The sequence below is a fragment of the Thalassophryne amazonica genome, chromosome 11 (assembly GCF_902500255.1).
Source record: "Thalassophryne amazonica chromosome 11, fThaAma1.1, whole genome shotgun sequence".
Taxonomy (NCBI): Eukaryota; Metazoa; Chordata; class Actinopteri; order Batrachoidiformes; family Batrachoididae; genus Thalassophryne; species Thalassophryne amazonica.
This window is the reverse complement of record NC_047113.1, coordinates 20,382,363-20,394,525: the sequence shown is the minus strand read 5'-3', so window position 1 is coordinate 20,394,525 and position 12,163 is coordinate 20,382,363.

Genomic DNA, 12,163 nt, shown 5'->3' with positions numbered 1-12,163 from the left:
TACAAGTATTCTAAACTTTTTTTTTAACAGTAATCAGAAATTCTGAGGTAACAACAAAAAACAAAATTCCAAGGATTTTTCTTCAGAAAACTGCTCTATAAATGAGCAGTCCTGTGACACGTTTGTTTTGTACAGATCAGTGGTTTCTGCACCGATCCATTTTGTAGAGATCAGTGGTTTCTGCCACTAGTCTTCCGTGTTTTGGCCCAACGCATCATTCCTATTGGACAACACGAAGGTACGTCACAGCTCAGTGTCAAAAGTTGGATTGGATTGAACTTTGATTGCGTCAGCCTGCCGACAAGCAGCAATGCGCGCTCCTGTCAGAAGCGTCGGTTTAGCCCGGCTTTTGACACATCTAAAAAGCAACGCGTCTCATTGAAAATAATGCTTTTTAGACCAATTTTTGACGCATCTGACGCATTCAGTGTGAAAGGCCCTTCCTTAAGGCTTCAGAAAGATACAGGATTGTAGAGTTGTAAGGGGGGGTAACATGTACTGTATTTTCTGCACCATAAGGCGCACCAGATAAGGCACACCCTCAATTAGGTACTTAACCCTTACAAAAGGCGCACCGGCTTATAAGACACAACCTCAATTAGCCGGTACTTAACCCTTACAAAAGGCGCATGCTAAAACATGCAGTCTACAAAAAAGGTCACGGAAGCATCTGAGTTTATGTGAACTTTATTCTAGTATCTACTATTGTCACGGAAGCAAAACAGTGAGTTTATTTCAACTTTTTAACAACTTTGAACTACCGGTATTTAACAATATGGTACATTATTTTTTATTATGGTTGTCACAAATCCATTGAAGTCCTCATCTTCTGTGCCTGAATTGAACAGCTAGGCAATTTCGCCATCAAACACGCCAGATTCCCGCTCATCATCGGAGTCAGTCTCGTTGCCAGGTGGCTGTTCAGCAATGATGCTGGCTTTCGCAAAAGCTCGGACAACAGTTAAAGCAGAAACCTGAGCCCAGGCATCCACAATCCCTTCACATATGGTGGCGTAACTCGCCCGGCGCTGCCTCCCCGTCTTAGTGAAGGTGTGTTCGCCGTCTGTCATCCATCGCTCCCAAGCCGCTCACAACTTCACTTTGAATGCTCTGTTTACACCAATGTCCAGCGGTTGGAGTTCTTTGGTTAGTCCTCCCGGAACGATGGCAAGCTCCGAATTAGTTTTCTTGACGTGGTTTTTTACAGTAGCAGTGAGATGGGCGCGCATGGCGTCGCAAATCAGCAGGGACGGTGATGCGTGGAAGAAACCATCCGGTCTCTTTACATACACTTCTCTCAACTCATTTTCTCCTCGTCCATCCAGCCCTTTTGATTGGCCTTAACGACGACTCCGGCTGGAAACGTTTCTTTTGGCAGCGTCTTCCTCTTAAAAATTACCATAGGTGGTAGTTTCTCTCCATTACCACGGCAACCAAGAACAACAGTGAAAGCCGACTTCTCATGGCCTGTGGTGCGTATGGATACTGTGCTGGTCTTCTCCACAGTATGGTTCATGGGGATGTCAAAGGTGAGCGGGACCTCGTCCATGTTGGTGATGTGGTTGGGCTGGATCTTTTTTTCGGTAATCTTGTGTCTGTAGTAGGTGCGGAAGATGGCCAGCTTTTCTTTGTAATCCGCTGGGAGTTGCTGCGCCACGGTAGTCCTCGCGTGGATAGAGAGCTGGCGCCTTTTCATAAAACGAAAGCACCAAGACGGACCTCCATCAAAGTTTTCGATGCTCATGTCTTGTGCTATCGTTTTTGCCTTCAGCCGAATGGTGACTGTAGAGACGCTTCTCCCGACTGTTCTTTGTTCGATGACCCATTGCTCGAGTTGGTCTTCCAACTGTGGCCACCTCGCTTTGTTTCCGCGGAAACTCCGTTTGGTCTTTTTAACTTGGCGCAGTTCATTTTCTTGTTTCCTCCAGTTACGTACCATTGATTCATTGATCTTGAATTCTCTTGCAGCTGCTCTATTCCCATGAACAACCGCGTAACTGATAGCCTGCAGTTTGAATTGTGCCTCGTAAGCATGTCTCTTTGCTGGCGCCATTTTTGGGGGTCCTTAGACAAATGTTTTGCAGGATACCTGTAGTATAACTACCGGAGGAGTGGCAGAGTTAAGTGTACGTACCACGGACTCTTCTGATTGGTTTATCGCTGTCAGGGTACGTACTCTACGCTACCAGCGTAGATACTTTACATATTACGTCCCTGTATCAGCGGGAAATGGGCCGATATTCTGACAGTCAAAGACGGTCGTTTTTACAGATTTTGGAGTTCAGCGCGCACATAAGGCGCACCGGATTATAGGGCACACAGCCAATTTGTGAAAATTTAAGGCTTTTAGGTGCGCCTTATGGTGCGGAGAATACGGTATACTCATGTTGACCCACTGACTGCAACTTGACAGGTTTTTCCCCCCCAATCAGAAGCAGGAATATCTAGCACGCAATACTTTTCTGATGGGAGATAAAAATGTCTGCTAGTACTGTCAACCAATCAAAATACAAGTCTGTTGTGCCTGCAGAGTTTTTGTGAAAGCCCACAGACTTCTTGCAACCAAGTACAAATCCCTATCCTCCAAACTTGTATTTTCAAACAAACTTGTACAGGGGTGGGCATAGAACACTTGCGTAGTCCAGTTCTGAATTTTCAGGAACTACAGATTTTTTGTACAGTGTTTCTGTGTAGGCCCTCAGTTGTCCAGGTGGTTTCCATAGTAGAGAAGCTTGAATCTTCGACTGGACTGGGTTGCTTGTCACCATTTGGCTGAAGCTTGCTTTTTTGTACAATTAAGTCTTTTTTTTTTAGTTTCCCCAAACAGCATATCGAAAAAGCCAGACACCGCAGGGAATTGAACCCCGTCCTGACAATGTCAGGAGTGCCACCACCGGAGTCTTTTGCTTTTGCTGTAAGGAGGGAAAAAGCAAAACCTGGAAGAACAACCAAAAGTTTGTTCCTCCAGGAAAAGAAAGTCCCTGAACCCCTGGGCTGCTATGTTATCACGCTACGCAAGGTTTTGTCTCGAGGATGAAACCAGAATAAAGAGAACTTGTTTCCCCAATCCCCAACAGCCAAAGTATGATGCCTAATTCCACAACATTGATATTATGAAAGCTTCAATAACATTCAAACTCCATTTTCCTTCCCAAATATTGCAATTCGGCAGGGCCTGCAGGTCAAGACGGCATTTACAACTGTAATGGAAAGAACACAGAACAATTTAAACTGCCCCGCCCCTTAACCCCAGCATTCATTCAATATTTATATCCAGAACATTAGATTTTACTGACAGATACCACAACTATCCTTCCCTCAGTGATGCTCAAATCCATGAAGTGTGAAAGATTTCACCCTAGAAGTTGGTTGCACAAAGCCATCCCATGTCTCTGCAGATGTTCAAGTCACCTGGCTCAGTAAGTCAACCTAAAAAAAAAATCTGAAAGAGGAAAGTGTTGCCCCTCCCAAACCCACTACAACATGACAAACTCATGATGTATATATAAAGTGTTATGCAGAGCTGATGTTCATGCAACATACTGTTACACATTGAAAACATAGTATGTTAAACAATCAAGGAACCAAAATTACTTAACTTTAGCACCCACAAGACTGAAGTGATGAAGCATTAGCGAGAATGCCTGCAGCGCTTAATCACAATGTGACTGGATTCAGTACTCCATCACAGGTTATGCCATCCCAGACGCAAAACAAACATTTTAGGACCTGAGAAGCCAGAGGAGAAAGAAAAGGCACACAGAACATACAGGCAACAGGCCTTCTGAAGGGTGATGTCTGGTTCAGATTTAAGCTCAAGTGCAGAGGCACTGATACAGGGGCCACACTCGCGCGCTGACAGCTTCTTTGCATTCGTTGGCAGGTGAAATTAAGATGGACAAATGATCTGAAACGAAGAGTGATCTACACAACACCCACCACACAGAACACTCAATTTTGTTCATATGGTTTAAGATGCAAATGGGCCCTATGGCCTGAGAAGAATATATGAGTAAAGCATTGTTTTAGGTAGTTTCAAGATGTCAAGTGTTTGTCAAGCTATAATGCTACAAAAGTTTAATTTGACAAAATAAGTCAACATCTTACTACATGCACCAGGTTAGAAGACTTCATTTGTGCTTCAGTCTCACACCAAGCTCTGTGAAGAGAAGTGAAGGGATACACCCAACCAAACTGAAGGCAACATACACATAATGCAATACAGTTGCATTGCATTTCCATTCAATTAAAAGCTGCACAATGCACAGCTCCAACCAGCTACTCAAATATAGGAAGCTTTGCACATTTGCACAGAAACTTGAAACAACTTTGCCACTTGCACAGTTGCACAAGGGCATGTAGCTGAGTGCTAACAATCCCAGTTGATTTACATAAAAAACCTGACCGCATGCTTGTTGCCTTCAATCGAGGACGATTCCTGTGAAGTCTTAAGCAGACTGCATTCCTCCATTTTGACTTGCAAAATTCTGTAAGATCAGAGGCAGACCAGAAACAACCCTACACCCCACCCTCACAGTATCATACCATTTGTAGCCACACTAGGTTTTCTGCTTTCCAGCATCAATATTTGATTGATTCAACTTATCTGCCTTCACTTTCCACTCTGGAAAGACTGCCATTCAAGCCCCGGTGACATCCGTGCTCTACAAAGCTTCAAGCTTTATTCACTCCTGAAAGAAGCATAAGAAAAGCTCCCCAAACAAGCCCCCCCAAAAAAGAAATGCATACCAAAGCTGTATTCAATCAACAAGCTATGCATTTATTATGCAATATTAAAGGCTTTACAGATTGTTCACTCACTGTATTAATTAATTGCAAATAATTACAACTGAGGCACTTCACCAAATAATCAAAGTTTAAGAAAGGTGGACAGTTTGACCTTACGTGGTGGCCAACGTGCAAGGAAACTTGTACAATGAGTTAGGACTCTTCAATGCCCTCGGAATGCGTACAGGACACAGCTCACTGAAAAACGCAGAAGAAAGCCTCTCCCACAATACCCATCCCGAGATACAATCCAATATACACTCTAGTGATGCTATTACAACAAGCACATCTGCTTTACCATGAATACAAGTCAAAGATTTATGCCATTTACACCAAAGCAAACATGTAAATACCAGCCTTGAAAGCGAAGTATTCCTTCCTTAGGGACTGTAGATAGACTTTAATATAGGATACGAGTTTCAATGCTGGCTGCACCATGTAAATCTGGAAGAGTCAAACACACAACACCCACCAACACACCCCACAGAGACACTGATGTCTAGTTACATTAAGTTCCATGAGAGACTTATTACCGCACTCCCTGGGCAAACCGATGGTTCTTCCTACATCAGGAGGGATACTTTGATTTTCATGTCGCTATGTTGTGACGCAAACTGTCCCCTTGAGACTGGTTTGGTGCACTGTAGTGTCTCCTATGCAAGCCATTTGGGTCTTTCATGTTGCGCAACACAGAGCTGTAAAGTCTAGGAAGAGACTGGTTAACGCCCCACAACCCACCCACCCCTCTGAATTGTGCATGAAAACCCCATTTACAAATAATTACAACATTGCAGTAATCTGACTTAATACTGAATATCAAATACCTTCCTACAACTCCTAAATAGCCGCAGGTGAACATGATTCTGCTCCAGTACACTGAAGTTATGATGAGCCAAACTCGTAGCATTTATCATCAGCTAGTGCAGAGGATTCTCTTGAACGTTTGGGGGCTCAAGCCTGTAAAAAGAACTTGAGACATGATTTAAGGACACCCCCCCCCCCCCCCCCCAATCAAACCCTGCCACGTTTTGATAGACTGTAAACACTAGGGAATCTGCATTCTCATTTACAAGATGGTTACTCCCAGATATACATTACATGCATCAACTCACTGCTCATGTTAATGAGGTAGGAGTAGCTTATCTGTCAAAGCGGTGGCTGTGCTGCATCAGCGAAGATTTCCATATATACAAATCTGTCAACACCATCCCACTCTCGCTTGCCAAAGCCGGAAGTTCTGTCAGGTGACCTATTGAGATAAAGGACCGCCTCTCCCGCCGTTGGGGGAACTATTGCTGATATCAGAGGGGCTGTGAAGTCCGATAGGCCGTTCCTCTTGCCAGTGCAATACCAAGGCATTCGTCAGAGTAGACCGCACCACACACAGCGTACAACAGGAGATGTGACCACAGTACAAAAACCTTACATGGCTTTCCTGAAAAGAGGAAGAGAAAGGAGTGCGAGAAATTGTGTTCTACAACAGATTCTTACAGAAAGCGGTTGCACGTCTCAGGACGTTACAGAGATACCACTACCCAACATACAAACCAACACTGCTTTACACTTGTGGTCCCTCTCCCACACCCTCATCACTGGCTGGCTCTGGAACTGCTGATTTTTTTTGGTGGCAATCTGTGGCGCTACCCTGCCCTGCTGCGACCCTGGCTCCCTCTGGTGTACACTCGCTGCTGTTGCTGCCGCATTCTGCTCCCTTTGCTCCTCCCTTCACGCCCTCTGGTCCTGGCTTGCCTGGCTCCACTGCCGTCCTCCCCTCATCCTATGGCCTTGCTGGTCTTCTGATCTTCCTCTAATAACTAAGTCCATTTCTCCCGACAATAACGCAGTCCATTGCACCACATGTTAACTCAGTCCGTCTCAGAATAATACAAAAAAGAAATCTTCTGTCTTCATTACATAAAAAAAGAAAATCGTCCATGTAGAATTATGAGCCTGCCTTTCCTTTAACTTAAAAAAAAAAAGGCTTTACGATAAACCACAATTTATCCCCAAATATTTAAAGCTCAAATTCTCCTTCCACAAAGGATTAGTTTCTCAAAAAGTGAAAAAAAAAAAAGTCAAACAAGTGCTTGCGCAATAGGCTTCACAAGCTTAAGTTTTATTTAGACTACTCTTCTCAGTTTGTGCAATTGAAACTTTACTGGCATTTAAAAACGCAAATGCTGCAAGACACCTTTCATACGATTTTAAAATGTGCCATTTATAACTTGTTTCTCAAAACTGTGTCATGCCTTTATCTGCCAGTCCGTCACCATATTCATTGCAGGTACAAACTCACTTTTTTACAGCTTCAGCTTTGTGGCTGTTAAATTTTATATAGCTTTTTTTTTTAAAACCTTGTTCTAACAACAGTTACCGCTTCACATCGTACGAAAAACGGCTGGCGAGGGGAATCAAAAAGCGCTTTGTCCAAATCAGCCAGTAACAGATTGATACGTCACGACTTTCATCTTGCGCCTACGGCCATTTTGTGCACGAAAAGCGACAACCCTCGATTTTTTTTTAAGCAAAGAAAACTGGGATACTGTTAATCTTGGTTGATAACGCAAACGAAATCCAAGCGTCGAGTTACACGTTTGGCTCATCGAGGATAACGTTGACAAAAATAATATAGACGCCCCCCCACCCCCCAAAAAAAAAAAAAAAAAAAAATCAGGTTATGATTTTACGTTCTTAATTCGGTTAAAATATGAACAATACTAAAAATAGACTGTTCGATTAACCTCACGTCTCAAACTGTTAAAACAGAATTGTCTAAAAATTAACATGCCGAACTAACCAAATTAACTTTATATATACACATAGCAAAATATTCAGTAGCTAAATACGAACCGTCAAAGAACATAAAAAAAACCCCGAAACAAAATCGGTTTAACCTGTAGCACATCAGACCAGCACGGAGAATTTCGACGCAGTAGTGTAATCTAAAATGGCGTCTCTACGGAATTTATAAGTTGGTGATTCGACCAAAGACTGCGAAGGTATTCTTCCGACAAGAATGTAGACCTTAAGACAAACGCAAACGCTTTCACATAAAGTGGGGAAAAAATGCAGATTGTGATTACAGACCGCGGTTCCACATAGAGTTAAAAACTAAATGCTTCGGAAAATAATGAAACGTGGAAAAATACATTCTGAAAAAGGCACTCTTTATTGTGCTCTAATTTTAAATAATACATGACAATGAGACAAAGATGTCCCAGTACTGTTAAATGATTGTCACAAATCACTGTGTGAATTTCTTTTCTAAAGGTTAACAGCACATTAGAAAGACCCCAAAGGCCGCAGTGGAGGAAAAAAAAACAAAACAAAAAGAACAGCTGACACCATCAGACGGTGCTATGCGGATTAATCTTAATTTGTGTGTAACAAGGCTTCAGAAACTGGTTCAGACTGGATTTTGTTTGTGTCTGTGGCCGGATCTACTTTACTCCACCCTTAGTTTTTTAATATCAAGTAACAAGCATGGCGACATTTTAACAACGTTTGGTAATAATGAAACATATAAGGCGTGGCCAGAGCAGATGTGGTAGTAAAATTTTGATGTTGCTGTTTAAACTTGGGGAGGCTGGGTGTTGTGTAGGGTTTCTGTGGGTCCCAGCCCACCGTCTTGTTTCACATTCCTTTTAGTACAATGGAGTGCCGTGGTTTTGTTAATGGTAGTATATACCAGCAGTGGCAGCACATTTGGGATACTGAGACCAAGGGAAGACACCTTCACACTATTGTTTCAAAAGTAGAGCAGGGTAATGTGTTACTGGGTGCCTCACGTCACGATGATGTGAAGTTGGCAAGGCTTAGGCTGGGTCATTGTGGGTTAAACAGTGGGCTGTATGTGCTTGGGAAACATCTGGACGGTTGCTGTCATTTTTGCGGTGTCACTGAATCTGTTCTTCATGTGCTAATACACTGCCCTTTGCATGCAGAGGATAGAAGGGTCATGTTTCGCAGTTTGGTAGATCTGGGTTGTAGTACCTTTTCTTTGAGGACATTACTGGGGCATGGAGCCTCCCCAAACGAGAGAGCGAATTTGGTGGTTTGTTTTTAAAAAAAACTGTGGCTTGTAGTGGAAAATATAGGGGTGTTGTGTCTATCTCATTGACATTTAACCCCTTAACGCCTGAATTTATATAGCTGTATATAAAAAAAATTTTGTATGTGTTTTTGCCTTTAAGTAGATGGTAAATAATGTTGAGATTATTAATTACACTTTTATACAAAAATAAATAGTAATTTTGGTATTTTGGTAATAATTTATGTTATAGTGTTATAATAATAATGGTATGTTGCAAATGTGCGACAACAGGCATACTGGTCAATTTGGTATGTTGCATATTTGAGTCCAAATATTGTAGCATATATGCGACAATAGGCGTTAAGGGGTTAATAGGTGTTCTGTGTGTTATTGACCTGAGGGGGGCAGCAATGCACTGACCGTGTCTAAGCCTGGCCGACAACCAAAAGAAGAAGAAGAAACAATATAAGGAGCACTTAACTGAAGATAATGCCTCTACCAACAGCATCGGCGACTACTGTCCAGTCGGCTGCGGGGGAGACCAGTAGTCGTCAGTTTTACAGGACATGATCAGCTAGGGTCTGGTGGGAGCTGCTTCAAATACTTTTGTGACTATCTGAGGAATACCGGATTACTACACAGGATAGAGTCGACGTTTTTTTTTTTGTTTGTTTTTTTAAATTTGGTTTTGGGGCTGTTAGACTTCTGACCTCGCTGCAGTCCTGTTGGGTGGCGGTAAGCTCCATTGAAGCTGGTTGCCAACCGCCATTAAACACAAGAAGAAGAGGAAGAAGAAGAATGCCTCTAAGAGCAACTCTATGCCACTATACTGCCACGATAGCTCACGAAACAAAAAAACAGGGTGCGTGGCTCCTTCTTCATCCTTCATTATTCGGTGGGACCGCGGCTTTAGAATCACACAACAGTTACAAAAAAAGAATTATATGCAAGGGGATCACATCTTGCCATGATGAATCAACAGGAATGTTTTTCATAAAAGCGAATAGTTTTTCTCTAGGTGTTTTCATAAATTTGAACGATTTCTTATATAATTGTAAATAATTTTTAAAGAAGGTAAAATTGGGGTGGCACCTTTGCATTCTGTTTTTGTGTAACTTGGCTTAACATAAAATTACGTTGACACAGAGTTCATCTTTTTTAAAGAAAATCAAGTTTTCTTTAAGAAATATATAAATTTGAGAAAGGGGGTGGGGGGTGGAGGGTCGAATAAACAACAGCATAAAGCTTACCTTATGAGAAACCTCTTTGAAATTAATCTTAATCTTATTGTTAAGATTTGTACAAATATGATGAAAAACGAAATAATTTTTCATCCATCCATCCATCCATCCATCCATCCATCCATCCATCCATCCATCCATCCATCCATCCATTTTCTTCCGCTTTATCCGGAGTCAGGTCGCGGGGGCAGCAGCTCAAGCAAAGCCGCCCAGACCTCCCGATCCACACACACCAATGGATTATTATTATAAAACTATTTGCTTTTATGAAAGACATTCCTGTTGATTATTCCAATGGATCGGATTGGAATAATTTTTCAACCATCACAAAAAAATCCTTTATTTTTGGAAGCAAAACAATACAGCAAAATTCACACGGTGTGTATAAGAATGAATATACATGAAACCTATACAAAATAGAATCATCAGGATACACTCCGTTGACAGACAAATCAGCTTAAAGCTCTCTCTCTCTCTCTCTCTCTCTCTCTGTATGTATATATATATATATATATATATATATTATATATATATATAATATATATATATATATATATATATACAAGGGCTGTCCGTAAAGTATAGGTCCTTTTTATTTTTTTCAAAACTATATGGATTTCATTCATATGTTTTTACGTCAGACATGCTTGAACCCTCGTGCGCATGCGTGAGTTTTTCCATGCCTGTCGGTGACGTCATTCGCCTGTGAGCACTCCTTGTGGGAGGAGTCGTCCAGCCCCCGTCGGAATTCCTTTGTCTGAGAAGTTGCTGAGAGACTGGCGCTTTGTTTGATCAAAATTTTTTCTAAACCTGTGAGACACATCGAAGTGGACATGGTTCGAAAAATTAAGCTGGTTTTCAGTGAAAATTTTAACAGCTGATGAGAGATTTTGAGGTGATTCTGTCGCTTTAAGGACTTTTCACGGTGCGAGACGTCGTGCAGCGCTCTCAGGCAGCGTCATCAGCCTGTTTCAAGCTTAAAACCTCCACATTTCAGGCTCTATTGATCCAGGACGTCGTGAGAGAACAGAGACGTTTCAGAAGAAGTCGGTTTCAGCATTTTATTCGGATATTCCACTGTTAAAGGAGATTTTTTTTAATGAAAGACGTGCGGACGGGTCCGCGCGTCGGGACGCAGCCGACGCGGCGCGGCGGCACAGGAAAAACACCTCCGTGTTGATAACCATTTGTTAAATCCAGTTGGCTTTTGATGGCTTTCAGTGGAGTGAGTATATGAGAAATTGTTTATCAGCTGGAGATGTTCCAACTTGTCCTCAAGGCTTCCAACAGAGGTGTTTTTCCTCTGGCGGAGCGTCGCGGCGGCTGAGAGCCGACGCTGCAATCCACCTGCACGTCTTTCATTAAAAAAATCTCCTTTAACAGTGGAATATCCAGATAAAATGCTGAAACCGACTTCTTCTGAAACTTCTCTGTTCTCTCACGACGTCCTGAATCACAGAGCCTGAAATGTGGAGGTTTTAAGCTTGAAACAGGCTGATGACGCCGCCTGAGAGCGCTGCGCGACGTCTCGCACCGTGAAAAGTCCTTAAAGCGACAGAATCACCTCAAAATCTCTCATCAGCTGTTAAATTTTCACTGAAGACCAGCTTAATTTTTCGAACCATGTCCACTTCGATGTGTCTCACAGGTTTAGAAAAACTTTTGATCAACAAAGCGCCAGTCTCTCAGCAACTTCTCAGACAAAGGAATTCCGACGAGGGGCTGGACGACTCCTCCCACAAGGAGTGCTCACAGGCGAATGACGTCACCGACAGGCATGGAAAAACTCACGCATGCGCACGAGGGTTCAAGCATGTCTGACATAAAAACATATGAATGAAATCCATATAGTTTTTGAAAAAATAAAAAGGACCTATACTTTACGGACAGACCTCGTATATATATATATATATGGTGTCCCAAAAATATACAACATTTAAAAACACTGGTTTGACCCTTAAATGCTACAAACTTAATCACTTATGTTTCTTTTTTACTTGCAGAGACCCTGAAGTTTATGTTGATGCCAAGCAAGACTCAGGAAAATGCCAAGATTAACCATACTACACGCGAACAAAAATTATTGAGTTTTGGCACCAGA